The following is an 11,463-nucleotide window of genomic DNA, read 5'->3' as shown; positions in this document are numbered from 1 at the left end:
TCCTGCGCGATTTCTCCTGCGAATTTCACAGTCAACCTGTCAACAAGAGCTCTTGCGACATTGTTCACGGTAGACATTGTTTGCGTGACCACTAACTGCCGAGTCAAAGATGAGTGAAAGAGATCCTGATACAAGGACAACTCCTTCACTAAGAATTTAGTTAGAATTTGCTTTTTTGAATGAGTGCGTGACTCTATATCGGCAGAGAGCGAGACCGCGTGAGAACTCGCAGGAATGGAGGCGCTTCGTGACAAAAGTCACGCACTTCCGGTTTTAAGCTTGCACAGAGTTATGGACTAGGGGACTCCCCCTTTCGTTTTTACAACGCGCAATTAGGATTCTTCGTTCTATAACGAAGCTGTCGACTCTCTCTTGGTACTTTCTCAGTCTTAGTGACTTTTTTTAAAACACTTCCATGATGGATTGAGGAAGCAAGGTCGTAAAGCAGTCAAACGTGCCTTCCATTTCCTCGACAGAGGTAAGAACGCATGGTTGTATCAGATTTTTGAATGTAAGGTAAATACTGTTATTTCGAATTTCTCAGTCAACATTTTCTCCCTCAAATGCTCTTAATCTGTCCTAATTTTCTCTGATCTCCGGCAGTGAAAGACGTTCGTGCAGTTAACTAACGAGGATTGCTAATTTTTACTTGATTCTGGGGTGTATCAATTGTATTACCGCTTCGTGTTATTTAAGAGCTAATTAAGCTGAGCTTGTTTGAACAAGTTACAGCTGTCGACTTCACAAAAATTCGCAGGCAATACCCGGCATTTACCTTGGATAAAATAAGTAATTCGGGAGAATTAATAGGAATATTCAAGTCATGGATTTGATTTTGTGCAGGCGCTGATGATCGGAACACTTTCAGTCTCATCTACATGTCATGCACACAATCATGATCGTGTTTTGCACTCGCTTTCGTGTCAGGCTAACATAAGTATTAATTTGATGTGCTCCCGTATTTACGATGCATTTGATCAAATGACATTTGATAGACTGCTTAGATTCTCCCTTTTAACTGTTCTGTTATACTGATTTCCATGTTAAATATTGAGAAACGATGACTTTTCTGCAAATGTCACCTAGTGATTTATTGGAAGCGTCCTTTCAACTAACTGTCTTAGATTTTTGGGATTCCAATTCATCAACTGGTAATGATAGATTGGTATCTGAGTAAAGTTTACCTTTAAATGGGTAGCAGAAATTAGCCAGGTAAGCCTGATGAAATGCCAGGGGGAAAGGGGATGGACTGGCATCCCGTCCAAGGCCGGTTATGACTCTCTTCTATGATTGTAATATGCTGTTCATTTAGAGGATCTATGACACAGAAACCTTTGATATTTTCTTTTCTAAAAGTTCAAAGCAATAACACAAAGTTATAGTAAGTAAATACTTTATTTGATCATGGTACAGCATCCATTTTGTAAGTTTGCATCATAGTTACCATCATCATCATCATCTTCATCTTCCCATTATAATTCAACAATCAATTGAAAGCTTCAACCTCCCCTCCCCCCTTCCTTTTCCCCTGGGCAACCCACAAGCATTTGATCAATTTTCATCCAAGCCAAACAAGGGGGGGGGGGGGGGGGATTGAACCTTGCCTGACTACATTTGGAAATTTGAATCAGAAGTGTCAAGACTTTATAATAGAATACAAGTGTTATATCGATCTCTAACTGTGGAGGTGTTTAAGGTAAACAATGCACTTTTACTAACAAATGGCTTAGAAGGAAAAAGTCTATATTAAGGTTTGGGTTTTATGCTTAATCATCATCATCATTATAATCATCACCATTGTTACCCACATTATAAGCATTATCATAACTATCATCTTTTTTATCATTTTTCTTATCATTTAGGTAATAACATACTGTTTGTCTATATTAAGTAATATTGCTTCTGGTTGTTTAATGCTTGCAACATTTGGATCTTATTGACTCATTAACCATCTAAATGTATTGAAAGCAGAAGACTCTTCTACACCTGTAATTATGCCAACTCTCCCTGATTATCAGGGAGTCTCACAGTCACTGAAGCAGACTCTGAGGGTCTCCCACATGGGTTATCAAACTTTCAAGATAAAAGAAGATTTGGTTCAGCTCCACACAGAAACATCACATTCGAACTCCAGATTTCCCACATCTAATGTTATCTGCCCTTTTATTAATATTAGGGTTCTTATCTTAATTTTCTTGATTGCACTTAGACTGTTTCAAAGTAGGGATTACACTTTCTTCTAAACAACAACCACAACAGTAACTGAAATGGTGAAACAGAGAATTAACTCTGAAGTGTAAATTAAAGTGCTAGTTAAGCCCATGAATAACCCATTGGGCGTTAGCCCTAATAAAGGGAAACAGGGAACCACACGAGGCAAAGAAAAAATCTTTTGACGTCGGTGGGAATCGAACCCACGACCTCCGGATTAGATCTACCGTTACTCTGCCGACTGAGCTACGAGGTCGCACAGAGAAAGTCGGGGACGATTTAGGATGGTGAATCGCGGCGAAGAGAAAGTAAGGGTACATATGAATGTTGTGCCGCGTAGCACTGGGAACACAAATGGTGAAACAGAGAATTAACTCTGAAGTGTAAATTAAAGTGCTATTTAAGCCCATGAATAACCCATTGGGCGTTAGCCCTAATAAAGGGAAACAGGGAACCACACGAGGCAAAGAAAAAATCTTTTGACCTCGGTGGGAATCGAACCCACGACCTCCGGATTAGATCTACCGTTACTCTGCCGACTGCCGACTGCCGACTGGGTTCGATTCCCACCGAGGTCAAAAGATTTTTTCTTTGCCTCGTGTGGTTCCCTGTTTCCCTTTATTAGGGCTAACGCCCAATGGGTTATTCATGGGCTTAAATAGCACTTTAATTTACACTTCAGAGTTAATTCTCTGTTTCACCATTTGTGTTCCCAGTGCTACGCGGCACAACATTCACAATAGTAACTGAGTCTGATTGGTTGAGCTTTCAACCAAAAAATCTCTCATTAATTTACTGAGAGTCTTTTTCCTGTGAAGGGGGAGGGGGGGGGGGGGCTGCACACATTATCTAAGCTTTTCAGGGGATAGGTTCAGTCAGACAGATGCAAAAGTGGCATCTGGCACTAAAGGAAAAATCTGCAGATTTTGAATCTCCAGATCTTGACAGTTCTGCTTATATTCACTAATAATTATTAACTATAACCACAGACTTTTTAAAATTTTTTCTTTGCAGCCACAGCTGATGTTTATAGGAATAAAGGAAATGAGGCCTTCAAGAAAGGAAAGTTCATCAATGCTATTCATTTTTACACCAAAGGAATTAAAATGAACTGCAATAAGACAGAACTGAAGGCCAAACTACACAACAACAGGGCTATTGCACATTTTAAACTTGGTAAGATGATAAGAGGTTTAATATGCATTTTTTTCTCTTTTGAAGCTATTAGGCTGTTAATAGTAGTTTTCTGAAAAAGGTGATAATTTTGAATGTAGACCTTGTCTTGGCCTCTTAAACATACAAAGAAGTAACCTCTTACCCCAGATATCAATGAGCATCACAAGTTTTTCCTGAAATTGTTGTAATGGTGGTTGGTTAAAATGCTACGTGTATGGCTGATCAGAGATATTTATTTCAATAACAGGAGATCACCAGTATATTCACTAGGGGATGCAGAAGCAGCCATTGAGTTAACTCCAACTTAACTCGAGGCAATTCTGAGAGGTTAGATATGATAGCTGTGCTATAATAGTAATAATAATAATATTATAATAATAATAATAATAAAAGAACTCAACACTCTAGGGTCAAATGAATTTCAATCTTGTCTCAATTGACTTTAATTAAGAAGTTGAGACCAACTTGATGTACATTTGAATCCAGCTCTTAACTGCTACACCATTACTTTCCATTAATTATGATGAGAATATTATTTTTAGCTGGATGAATTAAGAGCTCAAAGCGGAATGCAAAGCAAAATTTCAGCATGAGTATTTTAGTTCCCTAAGCTCGATGAGCAAGGTCAAGTGGTGTCAGATATGTTTAGTCACTATCTAGCTGTTTTAAAAAAGTAAGGATCAGGACTTACCTTCACTCAAACCTGTAAGAAAACTTTCCTCATTCGTCACGTATATCAGGAAGCCACTGGGCTTATGGGGTAGAGCCACCTTACTTACAACAGTATTTAAAAAATAATAAGCGCAGTGAATGTGCAGCTTTGCCAATACAGTGTTTATTTAATTTAAAACTCTTGCATTTTTGTCTTAAAGCTAAAAAGATTTGACAAACTAGTGAATGAAAAAGCTCTGTGATCACTGCACAAGGATCAATGGTGGTAAATCTTGTCTTCATCTTGGAGACACAAACAAAATAAAACACGATGGATATTGGAGGCTAATGACACTGAAACGCCTTATTTTGCAGGTCTTCTTGAACTTCGTCCGCCATTTTGGATTTCCCTGGTGCACATTTGATTTGAAAACACTGCTGGTTTTATTTGATGGCAACTGCAGAAGGTGTTTCACATGTTCTTGTGTGTACATACAGGGACTAACACAGGGAAATACTTGGGGTCGGTGGGAACTAATTCCACCAATAGTTTTACACCAGAAGCATGGTTCATGGTTGCTGCAAGTTCTGGGAAAAGTCAGGGATATAAAGATTTCCTCAATGTCAGAGAATATACATCTTTGAAAGAAGTCTGGCAAAATTTGAAGTAATTATCTTGCATTTTAATTGGACCCTTTATGATTATGTTACGTTGACAGAAATTAAGAGATAGTATATGCCCTACTTCTCATGAAAGTTCTTATCTGTAACTCTGGCTGTAAGCATGTTTAACAGTCTGCTTTGGTGATAATCACCTCTTTTTTTACAAATAATAAGTAAATATATATTTCAGTTTACAAAAATGAGAAAAAATATGCCCAGCTTGTTATAATGATTAGCTACATGTAACAGTCTGCATGATTCAGTCATTGGTTGCTGTCATATCCATTACTAAATAAAATGATGAATACTACAGAGAGAGCTGTTGTTATGCTTCTCTTCATAAGGAGATCCTCAAGGATCTCTGCAAAAAAAAGCAGGCAATGTTCTTTGCAGCCAGTTTTTGATGTAACACTAGGAGACACAATTGATCTTGATGGCGGTAACATTATGCACTCCTCCATGTTAAAAGGACTAAAACTTAGTCATGACTTATTCTCTTGAAGATACTATTAAATTTGAAAATCCTTAAAAAAGCCCCTACAATTTGAAAATCCTCAAAGATCCCCTACCATGCATCTTCAGTGCTCTTGCTTTCAGTGCTTCCTAATGATCACAACAGAGACATAGCTGGAAGAAATTGGGTAAAACTGACATGATCTTGTTACTGTAGGCCAAACAAGGACAATGAGAAACCTCTAATCTCTAAAGTACTTTTGTATGTCAATCACTGTGCAACAGCTTGACAACTGATCTGCCATAGGTGGCATGCAACATTGGTATGCAGAATGAAAAGACAATAAGAAAACCCCCCCCCCCCCCATCCTTGACATGGTGTATTGAAGTATAGCAAAATCTGACAGAACTTGAATCTCTGTTTACAAAATATGAACAAAGAAAAGACAATATGAAACAATTTCCCCCCCCTAACCCCAACATGGTATCTGCAGAAACTAGCATGCTTTAGGTATTCCGGACAGAATTGTGTTCAGAATACCTAAAACAAAACAAAAAGGAAATCAACTGAAAAACACTCATAATTTAACACATTAAATGCTAATAATATAACAAATTTTTATAAGCTTTTCAAGGAGTTTTGAATCTAAAATTGTTTTCACTTCTTCTTCACTTTAACTTTCAATTACACTTGTCATAATTTGTACCCACTAATTAAATGTCATGGAATGTAATGCAATCCAGTACATCACAACATCAAAGTTATTACCTTCATTGCTATGCCATTCCAATATTTGAAAATGCTAAACAAAGGCATTTATATTCTTTTCTAGCATATACTTCGTACAGCTTTTAATGAAGTACTTACAGTGGAACACAACAAGTCCACCAACATCATTTACCATAGGAATCTTTTGCTTCACACATTGTTCCTAAAAAAAGATGAACACTGTCAGCAAATGACAGGCATTATTATTAATAGTAAAACAGAATAACTTCCCATTTTTGACAGATGTTTTTCAATGAAAATTTCTTTTTAATCTTGCTGTTACTTGAAAACACCAACTTCCATTGTCTAATACCAAAAATATTTTCACATTCATAAAATCTTAGCATACACTCTATGGAAATTTGAGCCTGTCAGCCATTCACATGCATAACATGAACTTATTACAACGTGTTCAATCTCATTTAACCCTTCTATAGGCAGTTCACAGTCATGCTTTATCTGTCGGTTCTAATAGACTCCTTCTTTTGCTCTTACAAAGGACTACAACACTTGAAGCATCAGCTTTAGAAATTCTTTACAGTGGCCAATTTACGTTAACAACTCAGTTAATGAAACCAGATAATCTCTTTCTAACAGTCTCTGCTTTTTTTCTGTGATTGAAATTTTTAATGTCAGTGGCTTTAGTTTTATGAACTCAAACCAAGTGCAGTAAATCACTTTTATTAAATCCACTTGGTCTTAATTTTACAAGAATGTAAAAAAATCAATCAGTATCATATTTTTCAGTTATAAAATAAACTATCTGTTTCTTATACTAACAGGATGAATGGTTTGGCAAGCTTGAAAACAGCTTTCAGGGTGAATTTGGCCTTTAAAATGATGCAAAAGTTCAATCCTTCAAAGAACCTGCAGAAAAAAAGCAATGAAAGAGACATTACAGTTTAATTTATATCATTTATTTACTAAAATCTGTCAGATAAAACCATATTCTGTACTCTATCAGCAAAATAATTGTAATACATCCACTGATGTGCAATAGTTATCAGCATCATAAGATGCTTTTTACCAGTACCAGTATAATTCACCAAATTTATCATTTGACTTCTGACTTTGTTGATTTGGTTGCTAATATTTGAAGTAGGTATGTTTCCATCAGTACAAACTTCTCTTACCTATTCTTTAATAGTTTGTAAAATTTCTTTGCCAATTGAATCAAACAAAGGTTTGCACCATCATCCTCTCCATGAATAACAACTGTGAATTTGTTGGTGACAAGAGTTTTCTTGATGTACTCTTCTACATTCTGAATTCAGAGATCAAACAAAGATGATTAACCCACATTATACATGTAGTAATAATGATTGGTAATACAAGATGTAAAATCTTGGATTACAGGAAACAAAAAATTTACCTCAATTTCAATGCATTTTGCACAACAAGGAATAACTGAATTGTATATAACCATCATGTGAGTATCTACACTGCACTTTCAACTGGATCCCAAATATCCTGAGCAGAGCGTGCATCTAATTACCACCTTAGAAAGTTTTCTTTTGGATAACATAGTCATTAACATAGTTTAGTCATTAACATAGAATTAAAAAAATACTCTCACTTGGGAGCAGAGATTGTCAGTAAGCATCTTTGATTTTGACCTTCGGAACAGTTTTGATACCAAAAGTACCTTCCCACCGTTCAAAAGGAAAACATCATTGCCTGATACATCACAGTGATCTGAATAAAGAAATATTGAAAACTCCTTTCAGAAAAGATTATCATACCACTTTTAAGACTTATTTTCTTAAACTACATGAACCAAACACTCAAGCCCTTGGGATTTCAATCACTCACCACTTTTTGTGAAGAAAGAGCTGACATCATATTCATCACAAGTAAGATGAGATTGCTCCAAAGCAATGCAATGTACTTCAACCTGTGAGTCTGCATGGTTTGAAAAATTTTGGTTAAATAGTGACATTTCCTTTTAATTCAATTGTAGTTAATTCATCAGAAGAAATAATGTTACCAAAAGGACGTAAAGACAGCAGAGTGGCAATAATTCTTAATAAAGAAACCACAACTTTTAGTTTGCAAGACATGTTTCGACATTCTTATGTCATCTTCAGTTGTAAATGCGATTTAAAATCGCATTTACAACTGAAGATGACATAAGAATGTCGAAACATGTCTTGCAAACTAAAAGTTGTGGTTTCTTTATTAAGAATCAGAAGAAATCCTTAAATTAATTATCCATTAATTATCTCAATTAACCCAGACAATCACACAACTTTTCACACACCTTGCAGTTGAAATCTCATGTAATACAAAATGGTTAACATAAAAAAAACCTTTCACCTTTAGGTATTTTATCTATCATTCATAGGAAAATACTCATCAGATACAAGAGCTTACTGTCAGTAAAACCCTGAGCATGATAGAATGTTATTGCGGCCTTAAATTTTTCACCACAAAGATAGTTACATTACAATTTACCTTTCTCAATGTCCTCTGTTGTTGGCCTAACTGCTGAAGACTTTCGTGGCCATTTGAACCATCAGGATTTCTAATCAAGAATAAAATCATTCAATCATTAATCAATGATCAGCCCATGTTGATTGAACTTCTTAACCACTGTCTTGATTTTTAAACAGGTTAACTGTCTACATTACTTATTCTATAGTAAACATTTTCCTTCTCATAAGCCTGGGATGACTGTTAATGAGCCCAATGATAATTTAGGTTATCCCAAGGAAAATCAACAGCCACCACTTGCCAAAGGACACTCCTACATCATCATTTGGCAAATGAAGGTAAAAATAAAATCAATAAATTTTAATGAATGAATATACAAAATTAAATAAATCAAAGGTTCTTTTATACCAAATGCAAGTTGAACTTTCTACTTCCAATCTTCTTTCCACTGGGCTCAGGTGATGATGGGGACTGGGGAGGTTGATCAACAGGGGGGTCAGAGCTTTCCTGAACAAGCACTATATGAAGAGGTCAAATGGTTGACAATTTGAATGTTTATTTTTACGCTTATTAGATATGTAAACATTCACAGAAAATTCCTTGATTATTCCCCATGATAAAACATCAACTATATTTCACTCATGGCGAGGTTTATACTGAGTCTACAAATGCATAATAATTGCAAATGACTCTTTCTTCAGCTTAACCCTATTTAACATGTTCCTTCTTCCTGTAATATTCACACATCATCTGGCAAACAGGTAGTGAGAATTCTCAAACTTATCTGGTAGAACTTTTTACCTTGATCTAATCAAATACTCATAACTAATTTACAAGGAAATGTGTAGCAGCTAATAGGGAGAATTAACATTCAGATATTTAAGTTAAAGAGTTAAAACACTGGCAAATTTTACAAAAGTTAATTATCCTAAGTAATAACAGATTGAGAGAATATTCCAACTGGAATATACAAAAGGCTAACCGCAGCCCTTGGCTGAACTACTTGCAATAGAACATACTCATTAAACAGCAGTAATTACCTTCTTGACTGGGGGCATCAATTGCTGGGGAGGCCTTGTATTTCTCAGCTGGAATTGGAGTCCCTCCTCCAGGCTCAAAGACTGCATTAAGACAAAAAGCTAACTATCCTAAGTAAGAACAGATTGGGATAATAGTCCATTGAGGATACAAAAGGCTAATGGAAACCATGGCTGAACTTATTACAATAGAAAAAAACAGCAGTAATTACCTTCTTGACTGGGGACATGGACTGGAGTTCCTCCCTCAGGCTCACAGACTGCAGTAAGACTCTAACTTGGTGTCACTTCACTATAGGATGATGTCAAGATTCCAAACACATTTAAAGATGATGCACTTCTATTACCAAAATCTCTCTCTGACTGTTTACCCTGCTTGATACCCTTACAACAACGTCCCGCAGGCTTGATGTGGCTGCTTCTATTACGCTTCCAATGTAAAGGTCAAGCTGCTGTTCACTGATTTTTATTGACTCTCTAGAACTGGGAGTAGCATTCTGAAAGTAATACATCATTATAATTATTTCTTAGCAGAAAAACTGTGAAAGAGAAAAGTATAAATAAACTTCCCATTTGCTGTTATAATATTACTGACAATGATTAATTTAAAAAGGTATTTAAAAGTTATGATTGATTCTTTTGATACAAATTGTTCCTGAAGCACAGCATGCACTACACTTATTTGAAACCCCATTTGAAGCCAGCCAGTGTAGACATAATTCTATATTTAAACTCAAGAACCTGGTACTTAATAGGCTCCTAGCTTTAAGGCAGCTAATGCATCAAGTTTAAAATGAAAAAAGTTACATGTTTTTTACGTATTTAAAAGGAGAAAAGACACTTTAGAAAAGTAAAGTAGAAACTATTACCCTGGTCTTGATTCCTTTAGAGGTTCAAGTAGTTCATGTATGATATACACACTAAATCTTAATTCTTTAGAGTTCTGTCACAATATACAGACTGGTAAACCAAAAGCTGGTAAATCCTTATAGGTTCATCCATAGTAGACTCAAAGAGATTTGATAAACAGGGTTTGAAGATAAGGAGAATCTAGTGCACTTTAGACAAGGTTAGTTAGTTTCCAATTGGGAAATGTTGAAAATAAGCTAAAAAGTGCGCCATTTGTTAAAGAAGGTAGATTGTCGCATTTCTACGATAAAGAGACCCTCACCATATAAATTGAGTGTCCAGCAATCGACAAAGAAACGGCCGCCATACCAAAGTGAGCGTTTGAAGAAAACGAACGAGCAGCTGAAGATTGCTTTCCTCTCTATCGATCAGTTAGAGTTCTCCTTCACGTTTTTGGACAGAGATACTCTGTCTAATACTCTCCAATACCCTCCTTTCACAACGTCTGCCAGACGATCGATTGTGACTCGTTAGAAAAGTTCGCCATGTTTTAGCCTTAAATTTATTCCCTGCCCCTCCCCCGTAAAGACAGTGTTTTGACTCGTAACCAGGGTCCACGCCGTGCCCTGACACTTTTCTTTAGAAGATTCCTTTTAAGCAAAGTGTGGCGATCATCCCCAAAAATTGAAAAAGTTATTTCAAACAAAAAGAATAACGAATAAGATTAGCAATTCAGTATAAACAAAACCTCGCTAGTAAATAAGTCTTTCTCCAACCTGTAAGCGCGCTCAAAAATACCGTACTATTGCACGAATAGGAAAAAAACCCTTCTTTTTCAGAAATTCCATCTTGTAATGTTTTCCATAGTACTATGTTGGCTTGAAAATATTCCGTTTTGGGCCTACCCGCTGTCTGTACTTACCTGGTATCCTTTCCACCTGCTACAGTCTGAGATTTTTGATAACTCTGCTCATGAATGAAGCGCGCGCATTTATTCTCATTTCACGCGTGAAAAGATCCACTTGCCGCGACAAAATCTTTCCGAATTCTCATTTTTCTTAACCACACGACACGCTGAAAGATCGAAACCTGATCATATTTCTTCTTACCATGCGCCAATTTGGACTACCAACAAGTCCACCCGGAGCGGTGCTATTCCGTCGATCTCTAAGACTGTTGTTGTTGTTGTTGTCATGGTTGTGTTGTCGCTTTATTCGTAAA

General features: G+C 36.3%; 2 long non-coding RNA genes across 3 annotated transcripts; one reads left to right on the top strand and one right to left on the bottom strand.

Annotated features, from left to right (window-relative positions):
* Positions 1 to 317: 317 nt before the first annotated feature.
* On the top strand, positions 318 to 5,017 carry LOC149034662 (uncharacterized). 2 transcript variants are annotated; one of them, XR_016183109.1, is made up of 4 exons: positions 318 to 478; positions 3,226 to 3,387; positions 3,635 to 3,714; positions 4,414 to 5,017. It is a non-coding gene; the product is annotated as an uncharacterized LOC149034662 (long non-coding RNA). The 2 variants fall into 2 exon arrangements; XR_016183110.1 differs by lacking the exon at positions 318 to 478 and adding an exon at positions 537 to 1,212.
* LOC149034661 (uncharacterized) lies at positions 4,700 to 6,016 on the bottom strand. The gene is made up of 2 exons (XR_016183111.1): positions 5,271 to 6,016; positions 4,700 to 5,062 (listed from the first exon to the last, which is right to left on the bottom strand). It is a non-coding gene; the product is annotated as an uncharacterized LOC149034661 (long non-coding RNA).
* Positions 6,017 to 11,463: the final 5,447 nt, after the last annotated feature.

Source organism: Pocillopora damicornis, chromosome 14 (genome assembly GCF_964200805.1).
Source record: "Pocillopora damicornis chromosome 14, jaPocDami1.2, whole genome shotgun sequence".
In the NCBI taxonomy this organism is placed as follows: Eukaryota; Metazoa; Cnidaria; class Anthozoa; order Scleractinia; family Pocilloporidae; genus Pocillopora; species Pocillopora damicornis.
Note: the sequence above shows the minus strand (reverse complement) of the source record. Positions and strands in the feature narration are given on the sequence as shown.